Source organism: Epargyreus clarus, unplaced genomic scaffold, assembly GCF_041222505.1.
Source record: "Epargyreus clarus isolate Ecla_fem2 unplaced genomic scaffold, WU_Ecla_fem_2.2 ptg000002l, whole genome shotgun sequence".
Taxonomy (NCBI): Eukaryota; Metazoa; Arthropoda; class Insecta; order Lepidoptera; family Hesperiidae; genus Epargyreus; species Epargyreus clarus.
This window is the reverse complement of record NW_027332210.1, coordinates 9288680-9309094: the sequence shown is the minus strand read 5'-3', so window position 1 is coordinate 9309094 and position 20415 is coordinate 9288680.

Below are 20415 nucleotides of genomic sequence, written 5' to 3'. Positions count from 1 at the left end.
AAAGCATCAATCTTTCATTAATACATTCCGCGACAAACCCCCAGCAGATTGGTCTGTATGCTGTGACAGCACTAAACACTTACCATCAAGTAGACTGCATGGTCATTAGCTACTTCAATAATAAATAGGCATGTTATTGTTATTTTTAAGAAATAATGTCAGTCGCAACTAAATGCGATTAAAAGTCGCCCGTTTGCCCCATTTGCCTTGGAGCGTCGACCCTCCGCCAATTTGCATTCAAATAGACCGTAACTAATACGGGGACGAAAATTATTAATAAATAAGCCACAATAACTGGATTTCGTATAAAAATTATAGCTACACTTTACTGGCACTCTGCTTCGTGCTACATTTTTATGGATTTGAGCACGCGACTTAAGTATAAATATTTTTTTATGTTGACGGCTAAAGAAATAATTTGTTCTTAGAATGAGTGATTCTATAAAAAAGCATGTTTTAATTCACAAAAAATACGAATGAAAACGTAATTCTATGATTTCTTTTAAGTTATGAGTTGTAGCTCAATTTTCTTTTTTTTAAATATAGGAGTAGCAGACGAGCATGCTGTCCACCTCATGGTAAGTGACTACTGCCGCCCATGGACATCTGTAATCAACCCCGGATAGGAATAGATATTCCTAACTGAGGTCGGCCACAGATGCGCCGCTACCCCTGAGGACTAAGCTGGAACGCCTCAGAAAAGTCTGTCTCCCTTACCACACCCTTCAAAACGGAACGCAGCAGCGCCTAACACTGCTGTTATTAGGCAGAAATAGGTGTGGTGGTGGTGCCGCCGGAGTCGAACCACAAAGGGTTCTACCACCTTAAAAAATATAAAAATATACTCTTAGCTACACTTTACTGCCACTCTGCTTCGTGCTAAATTTTTATGGAAATGAACACGCGACTTGTAAATATATTTTTATGGTGACGGCTAAAGAAATAATTTGTTCTTAGAATGAGTATAAAAATATGCATGTTTTAATTCACAAAAATACAAATGAAAATTAAGTCTACAATTTCATTTAATATAAGTTAAGTATGGCTTCATAATCGGGATTTGGTTTAAGATGTTGGAAATATAACACTTTAAGGTACAATTTTTGGTGTTCCAACTTAGTCTAGAGAAACAACACATCTGAAATAGACTTCAGGTTAGCTTATCCTATTTGGTACTTATTACTAAAATTATATTACTAGTTCTACATACCTATATTATTATTAATAATAATAATATCATTTATTCAAGACAATTGCAGCACACAGTACAATTTTAAAACTAAATATACACAGATGAAAATCAAAAAATACATTGAAAAAAGGACACAAACACAAAAACAAAAATAAATTAAAAAAAAACTTTAACAATACAATCAAAAGGGAAAAAACAAAACAAAGGGGGTTATATCTTGAGAGTTGATTATCTAGTGTTGTTAAAATATTATGCGTTGCAACAATCGCGAAAGGGAACAAACACAGCATTATGCCATGAGCGGTTAAAACACCTACTCACAGCTCAGGTTATCAGTTTGCCCCATGACACGAGGCGGCTCGGACGGCCGCCGTCTGCCCGAAACAGTCATCTTTAACAATGTAAGCTGCACACCACATTATAGATGTATATAATATACATATATTCAAAGCTGCACTGGATTACTACTCTATATCACAAATATTACAAATTAAAGTTTCACACATGTACACATTGCAATGTAGGTCATACGAAGTCAACACCGGAGCGTGACGGCGTCGCGGCGCACGTGACGCTTCCAGTCTCGGGTTGTGGCTTGCGTTATATGGTGTAGAGATAGCAGAAAAGATTTTACATACTGTTGGCAAAACCAAGAAAATAATAGTTAGGATAATACTGACATACTTACTGTACCGGAGCTTAGATCGTCGGAGGCCTGGGGCGGAAAGTTGAATGGAGTATAGTTTAAAAAGGTGCTTTTATTTTACAAAATGACAAAAGTGTCATAGGTTTATTCGCCTGTGATTCGATGACCTCTTTTTCGCTGACTGATACACATTTCACAGATTGTTTGGTTCTGACGACCATTTTTTAACAACCGATTTGGGAGCCCCCCAGGATCGGGGGTCCGGGGCGGACCGCCCCTTCCACCCCTCTCCTTAAGTCGCTAGAGGATACTTGCCTAGACAGCTGTCAAAAAAATACTATAATAAACATGTTATTGTTCAAATCCTGTTCAAATCCAAAAAAATAAAAGTTGATTTAACACGACGGTAATTATCTACAAGTAGACAATTATTAAGCTTGTATTTTGAGGTACTGAATACCGTTTAATTAAGTATACTTCAAAATATAAATAAGAATAACAAGTTCAATGTTCTAATAACGGCTGACTAAATTATGAATCTGATTTGATTTATTTTCTGGGTCTGGGTGTTTGTGTGCTGCGTGCTACGTTATTGTAATTTCTTACATTGATTAGTATTAAAAACTAAGTGTAGGAAATCGAAACAAAAATTTAAATTTACCGAAATAATAACTAATTTCATAACACAAAACGGAACGTTAATTACCTTACTTTTTCTCCTAACGCTACAACTCATTATGGGTTCACGCAGGGCTTTGCCTAATGAATTTACAGGGAAACCGCCTACTGTTATGGATGCTTACTTTTTTACAGGATTTGTAATAACTTGGTTTAATAAAGCAGGGATAGGCTAGTGGTTGGAACTTGGACTTTTTTCACATCCTAAAGTGATAAGGGTTGTTCACTCTTAACATTTGTTTATTTATATAGCAACACAACGTTTGTCGGGTCAGCTAGTATCCTTATTTATAATATTTTCTTTATCCGTTTAAAGATAAGTGATTAATTATTATAATTTGAAAATTCAGATGTGCGAAACAGAGGTGGGACTCGTATCCCGACCTCCAATTGAGAGGCCATCTTTCTAACTGCCAGGCTATTCGCAGCTTAAACAGCAAAAAAAATTGTAAAGGAGTTCTTTATATAACTGAAATTAGCATATAAGAAAGTTTCTAAATAAATAGTCTACATAAATAGCACTCATTACTTATCCTACCATTGACAAAAGTATTAAGAATTTTAGATTTTTTCATTTATTTTAAAAAGTACCTCAAAATGTATAAAAAATAACTTAGAAACCAGTATAATTTCAAATTCCAGACATAAAATTCAATTTGTTCTATTTGCCAGTTTTACATTACCAAACTTCTGTACCAAGTTCGTCATTGATGCAATTTGCATCTTATCTGTCGGTGATGTGGGAGAAATCCTCTCAGCGTCTAAATTCTGGGTCCAACTAGGAACAGGGTGGTTTGCGCTAAAACCTAGGATTAATAAGGACGGTTCACATCTTATGTTGCATCCAAACTTTCTAAGTGTCAACAAATCGTTACAAATTCAAATGTACGGATGGATTGTTTGACTTACTTTATGTTTCTTTTCTTTATTTTTTAGGAGTAGCAGACGAGCATGCAGTCCATCTGATGGTAAGTGGCTACTGCCGCCCATGGACATCTTTAATCAACCCCAGATAGGATTAGATATTCCTACCTGAGGTCGGCCACAGATGCGCCGCTACCCCAGAGGACTAAGCAGGAACGCCTCGGAAAAGTATGTCTCCCTTACCACACCCTTCAAAACGGAACACAGCAGCGCCTAACACTGCTGTTATTAGGCAGAAATAAGTGTGGCGCTGGTGCCGCCGGAGTCGAACCACAAAGGGTTCTACCACCTTTCTAAATATATTTTGTATAGTCCGATTCATAATTAGGTGTCCAAAATGTAAACAAAGAAATGTCACTGTCAAAATTAACAAGAAACAAAAACTTTAACAAATTTAACAAATATACACAATTTAACAAACGCATTACGTCAACGAGAAAACATTCGAGTTCGATTACAATCACGAAAATGAATAATATCAACTACGAAACTTAAAAATGACAACATAAGAAATGTTTTGGATTCCGATTGTGTTACCATTATCACATTTTAATTGTCTACCATAAACTGTGTTTTTTATTATTATTACTGTATGTAACGAAATAGAGGTGATATAAATATTAGAAAATGTGAATTAATCTTAATTTATTTAGATTACAATTTTATTATTGTTATATTATTTTAATATCGACAATAAGAAACTACCATTTGAAACATATTTTCTTGATAGGTCAACACCTTTGTTTACATTTTGGACACCTAATTATGAATCAGACTATAGTTTAATTATTGCAAAATATGCTCCGAAATGAACCCAACACATCTGAACCGTCCTTACGAAGTCCCGGAAACTTATGCAATCTAAACTTTAACGTGGAGTGTCGTCTGTGGACAAATTTAATAAAATCCAAGATTCCCAGTGTGGGGATAAGATTGCCTTTATTCGCAAATGGAACACCTGCTCAAGGTATTGTTAGTGAATTTATTGGCACGTTAAGAGCTTAAAAGTGACAGACAAATGGAACAGACGTGCGGTTTTTTAAAATGTAGAAGCAAAGGAACAGGCAGTACACCTGGTAGTAAGCGGCTATTAATATCCGTAATAACCCCAGATAAGATAAGAGGCCTGCCTTAGGTTGGTTGGTTGTCCCTGTAGTCTCGGGACTAGAATAGGGCTACGGTATCCCCTGCCTGTCGTAAGAGGTGACTAAAAGGGGGCTTCTGGGGTTGCGGGCGGCAAGAGTGGGAGCTCGAACCGTGCAGCAAGTAACCCCGGGAAGGACGACGATGTGTGTGGCCGCATACCGTTGTAAACACTAGGTGTGTGGGAGGAGCGTAAACTGCTCCCCCAGGGAAGAGCCCGATTGGGGCATCGCGCTCGGAGGACTCCGGTTGTGTTCCATCGGAAATCCCGGAGTTCTCCACCAAGCGCCGAGGACCTGCTGCTGTTATCAGATAACGCTGCCTTGTATACCTTAGGGACCTTATAAAAGCAGATACAGCCCTGCTATGATCTGATAGGTATTACCACAAGAGAACCGTCATTAAAAACTCCCCTGTTAGGCTTGCAATATTTCGCGATGACTTAAACGCTTATCTACTAACTAGTAAGAATCTATTACCAGTACGGGTAGAAAAGACATCGTTGGACATTGAGAGCATCATAGCATTATAGATAGCATCATATAACATTTTTTTATTATCAAAATGTGATCCAAAACGCACGTTACAACGAGTTGATTTCTGAATAATAAATGAAGGAAAAGGTCATAAACGTCAACTCAACAGAACCCAAGAACAAACTGAGTGATATCGAAACAAACATCATTAACGCTGACGGGAAATTCCGCTCCCATTTTCATATTTATATTGGATTTAATTGCAAAATTTAAGCCCGCGATTATGAGGAAAATTAGGGCGAATGTTGCTTGAGGGTCGTTGAAAAAGTGGTTGAGGTGGTAGTGATAGCGTAATATTATTCATATATTACCAAGTTGTTTATAAATTCATGTATTACCATGCATATGAATGCATTCATTCAAATAATTGACCAAGTATGCCGAACTTGCACACTAAGAGTTCAGTTCCACTATATTTTTTATCTTACGTACTTCCTTCATAGCATCTATAGTAATAAAGTATTGTGATAATTTAAACTGTCTATCTTTTACAGATGGATAGATTTCGGAGGCTCAGTAATAGGATAAAGATAGTAATACAGAGACAATAAAATAAACTGTGCCAACTTAGTACTTAAAAGACACGTAATTGAATTGACTTCAGGGAAGATTTCAATCTAATTAGGTTGTTTACACGTGTTTAAAACTTAGATAATTAAACCAATTAATTATCTTAGGTTTAAAAACGACTGATATAGTTACTAGAAGTTTGTTTTAATACAATCGGGTTCCTTTTGTAGTTTTTCTAGTCTCTTTAGAATACAATTCCCAGTCTTACACTTTAGCAAAGGACTCTTATTCTAGTTTAAATGCGTATCTGTGCAACTAAATAACACTTAAAAAAACAATTTATAAATATTAAATCGCTATCACTACGACCGTACCCTATAAGTTATCCCCTATCAAGCGTATCGCGAACCGAATGTTTATTTAGCAATTCGGTTGTAAACTGTATCGATACGCAATTCTCATATTTTTGTCGGATCAAACCGTATCCGCGGATTATGTTCTCATGTTTTTGATCGGGATTAAATTATGCGGGATTATAAGAAATATATTCTACATTAAAATAACGTAGATAGAGATAGTATGTATTTTTATCGCCTATTTCGAAGTATATCTAATGGTCAGTCACTGCTGTCCATGGATATCTGTAATCAACTCCATGAAGAGCATAGGTTTACGTGAAGCCGATTATAGATGCGTTACTTCTTCTGAGGACCCTTATAAAAAACGCTTTTTGAGCCAACGCAAGGGTTCCCTGTGTTGTACATACCACACTGTCCCTGTAGTTCCGGGACCAGAATAGGCTACGGTAACCTCTGCCTGTCGTAAGAGGCGACTAAAAAGGGCTTTCGGGGTTGCGGGCGGCAAGAGTGGGAGCTCGAACCGCCCGGCTAGCGACCCCGGGAAGGACGGAGGTATGTGTGGTCACATTCCGTCGTATAAACCAGACGGTGTGGGGATACAAACTCACCTGGGCGGAGCCCGACGAGGCAGTGCGCTGAGAGGACTCCGGTCGCGTTCCTTTGGAGATCCCGGAGTCCTCCGCAGCGCTGAGGATGGCCACCGGGGGCGATTTAGTGTGGTAAAAGTCCCACATAACACCATGGCGCTCCCAAGGCACCAGATACCTTTTGAAAGTTTCCCTCATTATGGTTATCATTATGATTATGCTGGTGTATTGTGTTGTGACAGTAGGATCTCCCAGATACCATGCTGATCCTACCTCTTACCAAAGATAAGCTATTTTACATATATTATAATTTAATTACATTAAGACAAATATCTCTACCATGATGATTTTATTCTCATACTCGTAATAACTGGAGCGTTTTTAATATCTACAAAATTCCAGGCCCAGTACAAATGTTAGAGTCACGTAAGTAAAAGCTAATGAACAGAGAACCTTTCTCATTTAATACTAGTTTTATTTCTGCCTTATAATTCTTTATATGCATAGAATAAGGTTAACAAAGGTCTTATAGCTACAAATTTTCTCTCATTCTGCAGGGTCATCGTGCAAATTTTGTACAATTAGTATTTAAAAACAATTTACCTACTAACATAACAGCAGTGTCAACTGCAGTGTTCTGATTTGTCAGGTGAATGGGTAAAATATTTAACTGAGGCGTTCCAACTTAGGCCCCAGAAGTAGCCGCTTCTGTAGCCGACATCAAGAGGGTATTCGCATGAGAGATCCGAGCCCAGAAGTGGGACAGTATCGAGTACACAAACGATACTTGTTGGGACAGAGGATTTGGAAGTGGATAGATAGACAGAAGAACGGAATTTATTCGTACTTATATAAATATTTTGAAAGTTTATCATATTTATAATTATGAACTTATTTAAGCCTTACGTTTGATTAAATTCTTGAATTAGCTACATCAATTAATGTAGGAGGATAAATAAGTAGAATACCAAAGATAATGAGAAATTTCTGTATAAGAAGCTTTATTAAAACTCTTAGTAGGTTATATAAGCATATAGACTTCTTTAAATATTTTAATTAAGCGATCCTAGGATAGAGGTGAAGGAATTTCAATTTGATTGAAATTTATACCTATACTAGCTGCCCCGGCAAACGTTGTGTTGCCGTATAAATAAAAAAATGTTATGTATAAATAAAAAAAAATGTGAGCCGTCATGGGACGCCTGGCAGATGTGAAACATCGACATTATTTTGTAAAAGTAATATGCAGAAAAGAACATATTGTGATAGGAACTAAATATGTCATAATGATAAAATAAAATATTACGATTTTTTTCCAGATAACGATGACCATTTATTGAATTCGATTGCGCATGGCGACGCGTCGCCACACCGTACACACTACTGCATATAGACTGTATATGTATATACCATCGTATAGCGTGGCACGGCATGCGTCGCCACGCCAGAAATCGGTTTTACGTGCGGCTATAGATGTTTCACATCAAAAAATGTTAAGGTATGAAATATACATAGTAGCCGATTCTCAGACCTACTGAATATGCAAATAAAATTCGGTGAAAATCGGTAAAGCCGTTTCGGAGGAGTACGGTAACTAATTTTATACATAAGATATACCTATTTCTATACCTATACCGATTTCTGCCTCATAACAGCAGCGTTAAGCGCTGCTATGTTCCGTTTTGAAGGGCGTGGTAAGGGAGACAGACTTAGGGAGACTTTTCCGAGTCGTTCCAGCTTAGCTCTCAGGGGTAGCAGCGCACCTGTGGCCGACAGATGCGATTAGGTAGGAATATCTAATCCTATCTGGGGTTGATAACAGATGTCCATGGGCGGCTGTAGCCACTTACCATCAGGTGGACTGCATGCTCGTCTGCAACTCCTATATTATAAAGAAATAATATATAAAGAAAAAATGTAAACCGACAAAGATGTATGTATCTTTGAAATTAAGTTCAATTTATCACTTACATTAATTAAATGTCTCAAGTAAACCGTAGCTGCAATTCAATATCCAATAGTTCAAACTTAATTAATTAAAGAGTCATTTTGTACAAGTAAAGCTACAGATAGAATTGTGAAGTAACATTAAGGACTTTAAAGGCAACCTTTTTGTGTTAAATAGTGATAGTAAAGGTTTTAGCAATTCTGTTAGCGTTCTTGAGACAAAGTGAAGCCTAAGGCAGTTGTAGGTAATGTCTGATAAATCTGAGATAATATAGGTTAGTATTCTAAAGGGAAATAACTGATAAGATAGGTTTTAATTAATACTTATTCGTTTGTCGTTGTAGTTATAATATGAATTAAAAAAAATGTAAATCAATTGCGGTAGAGTCCGATTCCGGCGGTACCACCGCCACACCTATTTCTGTGTGCTTAACACTGCTGTTATCAGACAGAAAAGTGTGTTGTGGTGCCTTCAGAGGCGAGCCACAAAAAGCTATACTACCTTCTAATACTAAAAGTCATCTTGAAGGTAGTCATGTATTAATATAGACACATAAACGGTACAGTGTAACGATATAAAATAACGATATAACAAGTAAATACTAGTGATTTGAGGTATTATAAGTATATCTCCGTTATTCGACTGCTCTTGCTGAAGGCTCCAACCAGAATGCCTCTCTCTGTTAACTCGAGCGCCGCCATGATATCATCCCCATTTCACATCCCAGCTGCATCTGTGTTTGAACTGTAGTATCAGATGAGTGACTTATTATTTAAAAGTACTATTATAAAAATGCTATATCGTTAACATCCAACCTTCTTATTAACGATGATAACAGTTCGTTGCAATAATATAACTAAACATATCTAGTTACGTAACCATAGCTGTTATCATCATAAATACGGATCGGGCTTATTTTCAATTTTATACTGAACAAATTCTTTATTTGTGGGCGAGTTCGTACGAAATAAAAATAAAGTTAAGGGTGCTTCACTGTCGATTCGTTTCGTGTTATTGCGGATATTTGTGTACTGGAAGTGACTAATAAGTAATAATAATGTTTATGAGGTGATCCACATGGTATACTGTTTGCCTATTCCATGTTTACTCTAAGGGCCGACCGGTTAGGACCTTTAAGTTTGGATATAGGTTCCCTTTGGTCCCTTATCGAATGATCCGAGGAACTGTTTACCAAAGGATGAAGTTCAATTTACACCGACAGGACTTTTGGCGTCCATGGACAGCCAATTACTATTAGATGGAATGCTATTTTGTTCCTTTTTCTAAGTTAAAACCACCTACTCGTATTTATAAGGTTTAGCCGAATATCGGCCTATCGTAAACAGCGTTTTATTGTTGTTGTGTGTTATTTTGTTATCACATTTACCTGCCTTTGGTAAATAAGTTTAAGTAGGTATCTATTGTAATATCTACTTAGCCTAGGATACAACCCAAAAGCCTTTGCGTATCACACCGGTTCAATAACATTACTTAAACTCACAAATAATTGGCCAAATGCAAGTCGAACTCGCACACGGAGGGTTCCGTACCACCAACATTTTCATATATTTTTTTTATTTTTAGTATTTGTTATCACAACCGTAACTGAAGTAAATGCGTTGTGAATATTTGAAATGCCTACCTATTATGGTTCAATAAATAAAGCAAAAAAACGTCAAGAAATAGCGGTTTCTTGGCGACCCCTATTTATTTTTCACTTTTTTATTTTTAGTTATTTATTGTTACAGCGGCCACCATAATGCATCCTCTGTAATTTCAAGTGTCTATCTATTATGATTCCAGACGTAGAGCCCTATGACATGGACAGACGGACAGACAGCGAAGTCTTAATAATAGGGTTCCGTTTTTACCCTCTTGGTACCGAACCCTAAGAATATTAAGAATGTTTACTACACTCACTACCACATCCAGTAATTTTACATCTCTAAACAATTCTTTGTCTGTAGTCTGTACTACTTCCGAGAGCTACGTAATTGGTCTGCGGATACTACTCGAACCGGACGTGTTACTGCTTCACTACGATATTATATATCTTTTACTTACCTGCTCTTTATTCTGGACTAGATTTTGTACGCGACTTTATTCGTACCTTAGTTATCATAGTATTATCAATCATAGGCTAAAAAGTTATAAATTTTTGTTAAAATTTCCATACGCTTACACTCTTAGTAAACATAGGTGCACATCACCTATAATCAAACCAAGATAAGAATATAAGATAGAATAGAATAAAAAAGATACATGTATGATATATGTATGGTAAAACATATATACTTATCTGAGGCTTTCCAACTTAGTTCTCAAGGGTAGCTACTTATCTGTTGCACTGGTAGCTGGGACAGTAATGGGTTGACGACGCCGATCTTAAAGATACAGTTATGAAATTTGAGAGTGAAACTATCGTCAAAATCGGTGACGTAATTTCCAAAATCTCATACATGTAAATATTAAAAACGATTTTATTGTTGTAATGTCGTACAAATATATTAGCATAATGCTTTCGATATAGGCAGCCATTTCGATACTATACTCCATTTCTATATACTCAAAGGTAATCATTAATTATTTACTCTTCAATTTGTAATTAATTCTGCATTGTACTATACAGGGAATACAGGTCCATCATTATTGTTTTAATGTTTCCAAATCCTTTGTGCGACAGTTTTGATGAGTATATAATTAATTAATTACTTTGTGTTGTTGGAAACTAAATCTATGTATATAATTGCACACAATTTAAGGCCTATTTCTGATATTATGTTTATTAGAGTCAGAAGCTTTTAAGCCAGAGTTAGATTTCTTCGAAACTTTTTCTTTCCCTCTGGGTAGTTTTCCTCGCGATATCTTTTCGCCGTTAAAGCGAGTAAAAATTAATTTCTAATATGTATTGTAAAATGTAAATGTAATTTCTAAAATGTATTGAAAAATCAAAGAAGATAGGTGCACGTGATTTTAACCCTGATTGGGAGGCCAAATTTTAAATCAAAACCCTATTAATTGTTATGTGATGTATAATATCATCATTCCATGGCTGCCCCACTGCTGGGCACGAGTTTCCTCATACAATGAGAAGAACAAAGCCATAGTCCGCACTAAAACCCCCCCGGTGGCCGCCCTCGGCGCTGCTTAGGGGGCTCCGGGATCTCCAAAGGAACGAAACCGGAGCTCTCTTAGCGCGTTGCCCCGTCGGGCTTAGCACAGGTGAGCTTGGCACTCGCTACACCGTCTGGTGCGTACGACGGTATGCGACCACTGGCTGGCCGGTTCGAGCTCCCGCTCTTATATGTATATACTACGGATATACTACGGATTTTATATTTAATTGGTCAATTTAGTCCAACTATAATTCTGCACACTGTTATTTACGAGACCCTTGTCGTAATTTTAAACAATTTTTCTCACATTCATTTGGTGTAAAATATACCTAAATTTGGTAGCGCCCTTCGTGCTTAGTGATATGAAAAATTCATTCCCATAACATTGTTTACACAAATTCTTTATTTTGACAAAGAATAAGCCTTCGGGAGGCAAATTCGCTGTAAACGAAAAATCAAATAAGACACATTGTTCAACGAAGCATATTTATGTGAAAGCCTTTAAAGATTTTGACATCGAAAATTGAATTAAAATTTGTATGCACAATTATGGTAATAATATTTATGAGGATAAAATAATTTGATTTTAAAGTGGTGTTGCAATATTTATGTCAGAAGTTCTCAAAGTGGACGATAAAGCTTTGAAGGCTAGAGGCTTATAGAAAGGATCAGAAGAATCCAGGGGTATTGAAGCTGCAATAAAGGCGATGACTGACTGATGACTATTTTAATGCCGGTATCCAATTTTGTTCCTGACTGCGGAGGACAATTTCTTCGAGCTTATATACCTAATACCTATTTCTCATTATGCCCTACATCCCAAATGGCTTGGCGGATTTTAACGAATGGTCAAATGGTCGTTGGATTCGTCTGTTGTAGGTGTTACATAGGCTATATTTTTAAGCAGTCGAACGTTTTTTATAACAATTCTCTACTTCGTAGATTTGTTTCATAGATAGATGATGGAGATTGGTACAAATTAACTCATGTATTTTCATCGATTTGTTCCCAAAGAGCAGACTAAAGACAATGTCGGGTGGAGCTAGAAAATAATTTATTCATAATGTGAACGTTAGATCTAATGATCTAAATCAATTTAGTCATAATTTTGTTAACGCAATAGTCGTGGTAAGAAAATGAAGTTAAAAGTTAAGAATAAAGGTGGTAAAAGCTGTCATACTTTTAAATATCAAAGTCACTAAATCTGTTTATGAAAAAATAATTACCAGAATTTTATACTTATGTTTATTAAATTGAATTTTATATAGTTGTAAAGATTTTAACAGGTCTTAACAGAGTTTAACACTATAATAACCTATCCAGTAGGGTGCAAGCCAAAGGGTCAAAACTACCCCTATAAGCATTGACAGTGGTCGTGTAATACGAATTTATCGTTGACAAGGGTTAAGAAGGCCTGTATTTACACATACTCGTAATCTATTGTTGGTTTTTAGTACAGGATATTAGATATTATGCGTTGACCTTTGTATGTTTGACCGTTTGTCGTCATTGCTGGACATGGGTCTCTCAGAGTGAAAGGGGTTAGACCATAGTCCACCGCGCCGCGCTGGCCAAGTGAGCATAAGTAGGTATGTAGATTTCCTTACATGTTCCTTCACTGTCAAGACAAGTGATAATTAATGTTAAAAATTCCTATAACTTAAAAAAAAACAGAGGTTTCTTATTCTAATCTGGGATTTGGACCTTTACACGCCTATAAATTTTCATTTTCTGACCACAAGTTATAACTTCTTATTTTACTGACTACAGCTCTTTTATTTACATACTTACTAGCTGATCCGGCAAACGCTGTGTTGCCATATAAATAAAAAAATGTCAAGTGTGAACAACCCTAATCACTTAGGGGTATGAAAAATAGATAGTAGCCGATTCTCAGACCTACTGAATACGCATATAAAATTTGGTGAAAATCGGTAAAGCCGTTTCGGAGGAGTATGGTTACAAACATTGTGACACGAGAATTTTATATATAAGATATTCACTTCTATTTATCTGTACTCGGCAAGTAGCTAATTTAACATAATAATGTTCGCCAAACACAGACAACTAGGCGAGAATACAATGTAAACAAACTAATCGAGTGTATTCGGTATAACATTGTTCGTATCTAAATGTTGCGTAAACGTTGTATTATACTTCTAACCACATACTAAATAATTGGTGCTACGTAAATTAGTGCTAGTTATTACGCCTGTGCCTGTGCCCATAAATAAAATTACCCATAAAAAGCCTAATTGCCTCTAAATTTATTGCCCGTACCAATATACTAGCAATAAAATACTTAGAAGCTCATTTGCAAGTAAAATTAAAAATTGTGTTAAAGTTATTTATTATTATTGAAATATACAAAAATAACTTAGTTATGCACATAGATTAAGTTAATATTTTTAAATGTTATTTTTTGAAATATTTTATGTAAATTAAAATTGTCCTATATTAGTAGTATTTCTCAATATTAATATACACAACAATAATGGTTGTTGTAATGTGATAGAACCAATATGGCTCTATCACATTACTACACCTGTGGCCGACCTTAGGTAAGAATCTAATCCTGTCTGGGGTTGATTAGGTGTCCATGAGTAGCAGTAGCCACTTATCATCAGATAGACTGCCTACTCGTCTACTACTTCTATATTATAAAAGAGGTTATAAAATAACAGTATATTATAATTTACTTTCATAAATTAGTAATATTTTGATAAGTAGGTTGTAACGTAAACAGAAATTCGTTTTCTATACGACTTGTTTTATTGTCACTTTATTACCTAATTCGAGGAACCCAAATAATTATATCAGTAAAAAGAAAAGTAATTTCGCCGTTCGTTGGTTTTTATAATCTTAGCAATTCGGTTATTAGGGGACCGTGAATGATGAAATATTTTTATTTTGATGGTAAGAGGACAATACGGAACTGGGACATTTGTAATCAACTTCAGGGTGAGAGTCTTATCCGAAATTAGTAAGTTTAGCAGACGAGCATACAGTCCACCTGATGGTAAGTGGCTACTGCCGACCATGGACATCTGTAATCAACCCCAGATAGGATAAGATATTCACCTGAGGTCGCCTTCAGATGCGCCGCTACCCCTGAGGACTAAGCTGGAACGCCTCGGAAAAGTATGTCTCCCTTACCACACCCTTCAAACCGGAACACAGCAGCGCTTAACACTGTATTAGGTAGAAATAGGTGTGGCGGTGGTGCCGCCGGAGTCGAACCACAAAGGGTTCTACCACCTTCAACATACACAAAAGTATATACACAAAATAAAAACTTTTTGTGATATACTACTCTTATGAGGCTTTCTAAATAAGTACTAATCTCCCTTACCACACAATTCTAACCAGGGGATTACTATCATCTCTTAACACAATATTATTTTAATCATACTTTTACTTTTTTACAGGAAATTTAACTTTTTAAGCAAAATATGAGAATTTCAGTTGGTTTTATACAATGGATAAGCGAAAAATTAATAAGAGTTTAAGTTTGTTCAACTGTATATGACGGAATATTTTACTGTTTTAAGGAGGAAATACAACTTTTCTGAACTATGGTGGTTTTTAAAAGATGATGGTAGGCCCCCAGAACACAGCAGCGGTTAAAACTGCTGTTGGTAAATATGGTTGGTAAATAAAATGTGTAAATATTGGTGTGACAGTGGTGCTTTCGGAGACGATCCACGGGTCCTACTACTATCAAAACGTATCCTTAATATAAGTTTTTTTTTAATATATGCTGCTATGGGATGCGTAGTGGTGTGTCGTTGGAAATGATACTCCGAGATGATTTACCGATACACTATATTCTATAGATCTATATATTACAATTGAGAAGCGAAAGTAAGCGAATAATAAGAGAAATAAAAATGATAAAATATTAATTTTCGTATATACACAATTGACACGACATCCTCATTGACATTCCTTATTGTTCATCTAAAATATTAGGTTTTCAAGAGATAACAGGAGGTTTGTAGGTTACACTCTACACTGCCATTGATATCCAGTCGACGTTACATCGTCTATGAAATTATCCTAAAAATCATGTCCTGGCCCGGGAATCGAACCCACGAGTAGTACAGTGATCATTAAATAGTGTGGATTATTAATAAGTAAAAAAACCTTTTTAGAAACGTCAGTTCACATCGTACTCTAATTTAGTTAACACACAATCCTAAGAGACTAAACATAGTTACCTAATATAGAATCGAGTGAAAGATTTACCTTGCGCCAATATTAAATTACATTGCAATACGTAGTTTTATATCTTAGGCACTATTTTATGGTCCAAGGTATAGACTTATCTAAATATACATATATAACTCAAAGGTGACCGACTGACATAGTGATCTATCAACGCACAGCCCAAACCACTGGACGGATCGGGCTGAAATTTGGCATGCAGATAGATGTTATGACGTAGGCATCCGCTAAGAAAGGATGTTGATCAATTCTACCCCCAAGGGGATAAAATAGGGGATGAAAATATTACTTCGTAATGCGAGCGAAGCCGCGGGCAAAAGCTCGTGGATTTATAAGGTGTCAATTATTATCAGAAAGGTCCATTATATGAAATTAATGAATTGTCGTCAGAGTGGAAGTAATTAATAGATGATTGAATATAAAGTTTACCTACCTGAAACCTATCCCCTTTTACATATTTATGGTAGACAACTGACTCTTTAAAAAGTGGTGACCACATAAATACATGAAGGATACTTCGTCTTCAACTCATTACTATACTTATGTTGGGCACGTGTCTCATCTTAGTGTGAACGGAGTTTAGGCTATATTGCTGACTGAGATTTTTTAAAAAACCCTTCGGTATGTAGGTTATTTTCACAACCTCGCCATGACAGCAAGTAGAAATTAATTTCAAATAGGCAAATGATTTTGAAAAGTGCATGACTGGGTTTTGAACCTCAGAAAACTGATTGACAGGCCGAGTTTCAAGGCTATCGTTGTTTGTAGGATACTTAACAGTTAATTTTATTTCCAAAATGATTCCATATCTATTTATTTCTTAAATCGCTCTCTGCTTATACCTTGCACAGGTCGAAGCAAACACCCTTATAATCGCGTTAGACGGGCTAACGGCAAGGGACGAGATGTCGCCCGTCGCACTGCGATCCAGGTAGGACGTAATCATATATAAAAGTATTTTACATAATATATGTTATTACATATGTATGTTATTACTTGAAGGTGGTAGAACCCTTTGTGGTTCGACTCCGACGGCACCACCGCCACACCTATTTCTACCTAATAATAGCAGTGTTACGCGCTGCTGTGTTCCGGTTTGAAGGGTGTGGTAAGGGAGACATACTTTTCCGAGGCGTTCCACCTTAGTCCTCCGGGGTAACGGCGCATCTTTGGCCGACCTTAGGTGGGAATATCTAATCCCATCTGGGGTTAATTACAGATGTCTATGGGCGGCAGTAGCATCTTGCCATCAGGTGAACTGTATGCTCGTCTGCTACTCCTACGAGTATATTATAAAAAAATATTACATTAAAAGTAATATAAAGACAAAAACTTACCTTTTCACTAAATATAATCACTCTTATCTTACTTATATATTTTATCATATGTGTACCCCCCTTTCAAGATGGCGGCAAAGGGAAGACACTGACCTTCCTTGATATCCAAAAAATAAAATTGCGTCCTCTGACAAACCCAAATGTATCAGTGCATTATAAGAGATATAGTAAATACCAAATAAATTTTAATAATCATTCTATTTCTCTGTATACTTCAAAAAAACAATCTACTAATAATAAAGCTAATAGTAGCTAGTAAGTAGAAGTACCTGCAAGAATTTTATTTTATAAAGATATCCCAAGACATTGTAAACAGATTCAAAGAAAGAATGTTGACAATCCCTGCACATATGATGAAAATTATCACCAGTAAAAATGTTTCAACCTTTCACTTTCACTTTCACAAAAATTCAATAATAATAATAAGTCTTATGTAAAGTTACTGGCGTAAACTCTATAGAGATACACGAGAAAGTACTCACGGTTACGATCCACGGACTAACAAGTTTACGTTTACGTTTCTTAATACAAAAGTTATGTCTGGTTTGCGAGCGAAATGTTGAATCAATCTTCGTTTTGGAATCTTTATTTATTCAAAGAATCAAGCGAGTTACTGTTGCAAGTTTTGTGGATTCAGAGTAATATGTGTGTAGCAGCCATCTAGCTTGGTTAGCCGTTAAATGAACCGCCGTATTTAGTCATTTAATGAACTGGCTAGCTCACAGACCTATATTAAGATATAAGATATATTAAGATATAGGTCTGTGAGCTAGCTCTTGCTTAGGCTACTCATTAAAAAAATGTCTGCGACATATATAATCTGTATCTCGGCACAATACAATTATTTTTGTACGTTTTTTTTATATTTTACTTAATGTTATCGATTCAAATTATTTGCCTAGCTGTTTCATTAAATAGCTGAACATGTAGGAAGTTAGGCAGTTTATTTGACGACTTATATTAAAGGTAGTTGTCTGCAATAAATATACGATTTCAAGTAATCCGTGATTTTTTATGTATCGTCTTATATATAGTACTGTATCTAATACCATGTTGGTTCTCCCATCTTTGATCTACTATTTTAAGGCAAAAGTTTTGCTCATACGAAAGTAAACATTTTTTAATACCTCTCTTGGTACATGCTAATTTTGGTAAAACTACTAAACGCATTTTTTGAGAAGTGTCAAGTATAAAAGACTTTTTAATTTACTTTTCAATATATTAACATTTGGGGTTCCTTAGTAATAGCTAAAACCCCTAATACATGTAGCTATAAAATCTCAAATGAAAAGACTTTACGAGAATTTATAATCTACATTTTAATACATTAAAATCTAGGGTTCCTTCGTTATAGTTAAAACCCCTTATACATGTAGCTAAAAATAGCCCGTTAGCGTAATTCGGGAACAGTTTCGCCATTACTATTCGCATCGTGAAACCGATAGTTGAGTTAGGCGGAGGTCGTTAAAACTTTTTCATCGTAACTGCTCTTTGATCTTTGACATAATTGTTCCAAATTCAATTGATTTGCTCTTTTATCAGAAAAATATCTCCGGTTTTTTAATTTTAGTTAGAAAGAGTTATATTTCTTTAGTAGTCCGTACAATCTTATTTTCAAAACACATGTATTTTTTACATGATAAAAAAACAAATGTCATTTAATATTTTAGCTTTAAAAGTATTCATTTGCTAAAAAATTGTAATATTATTTTGATTATATATATTATATAAGTTATATAAGTATTTTATTAAAAAAAAAATAACAAAATATAAAACCGACTTCTATGTTTGTAGTGACAAAGTCAAAAATAATTGAAATAAATGTTGGTTTAGTTCTGAAGTCGGCGCTCAATATATTTCGTTAGATAACAGCGTAAAAAGCGTGTCCAATATGACGAATAGATAACCTCTCTTCCTTTGGAAAGTCGGTTAAAAATAACAAATAATTGCTATAATAATTTCATTTAAATAATAAATTATCCTTGACATCTACTAGAAGTACATACAAGCATTTTATTTTATAAAGATATCGAAAAACATTGTAGAGAGATTCATAGAAAGCATGTTGACAATCCCTGCACAAAATTAATCTGATAAAATTATTACCAGTAAAAAATGTTTCAACCCCTGGACTTATGAAAAACCTTTTTTAAATATTCCCACTGGGAAATCGTTGTATAGCTCTGACCAGCGATAAAGGTGACACGGACCGGAGTATGAAAGATGTATACCTGCGACAGCTGTTGTATTATTTATGCCGCATCGCCGCAAAGATTTATATCCTGCGTCGGTACCAGTGGGATACTGTAAGTGACATAAAATAAAAAGAAAGAAAGAAAGAAACAAAATAACTGTAAATTACATATAAAAGAAATAAAGTTGAAGTACATAATAAAAAGTTCACACTTACAAGCACCGTAAATGGATCTTAAAAAATAAAGAAGCAACGTTCAAATAAATTATACAAAACATATATTTGTAAATACACTAATTGTCTGAAGATATGTATTTCTGTTATAGAATGTATTGTAATGTATTTTTTTCTGTGTTTTCGTTGAAAGGCATATAAATATTCTATATGCATTTGTTTTTTTATTAATAATGTATTATTTTCTTTCAGAAAAGCGACGCAAAGAAAAGTCGCAGTAAAATAATATTTCTGTCGACCGGGCTAGTGAAAACACTTTTTTAATATATTCCCACTGGGAATAAGTTGTATGACTCTGACCAGCAATAAAGGTGACACGTGCGACTGTTGCATTATTTATGCCGCATCGCCGCAAAGATTTATATCCTGCGTCAGTATAACACCTAATACACTGCTACGTAGAATCGTGTAAGTGACATAAAAGAAAAAAGAAAGATACAAAATAAAACCGTTAACGACGTATAAAAGTAAAATTACAACATTGTTCAATAAAATTAGAAGACATTTACATACCCATTTGAAAGGTAAAAAGTGGGGAATTGTAGCAAAAGTCGTGATTCGAATACGTTTTAATAAATCTATTTCTGACAGTGTATTCTAATTTTAAAGATGTGAACAGGTACGTATACACTTATTTGGATTATTCTGACTTTTGAAATATATTGAAATATATTATTTTGAAATATATTGTTATGGGAATGATATTCTAGAGTAGAAAGATAGAATACTTGTACTACTCTAGGTTATCTCAATAAAATGTATATTATGTATTCTCATATATTTG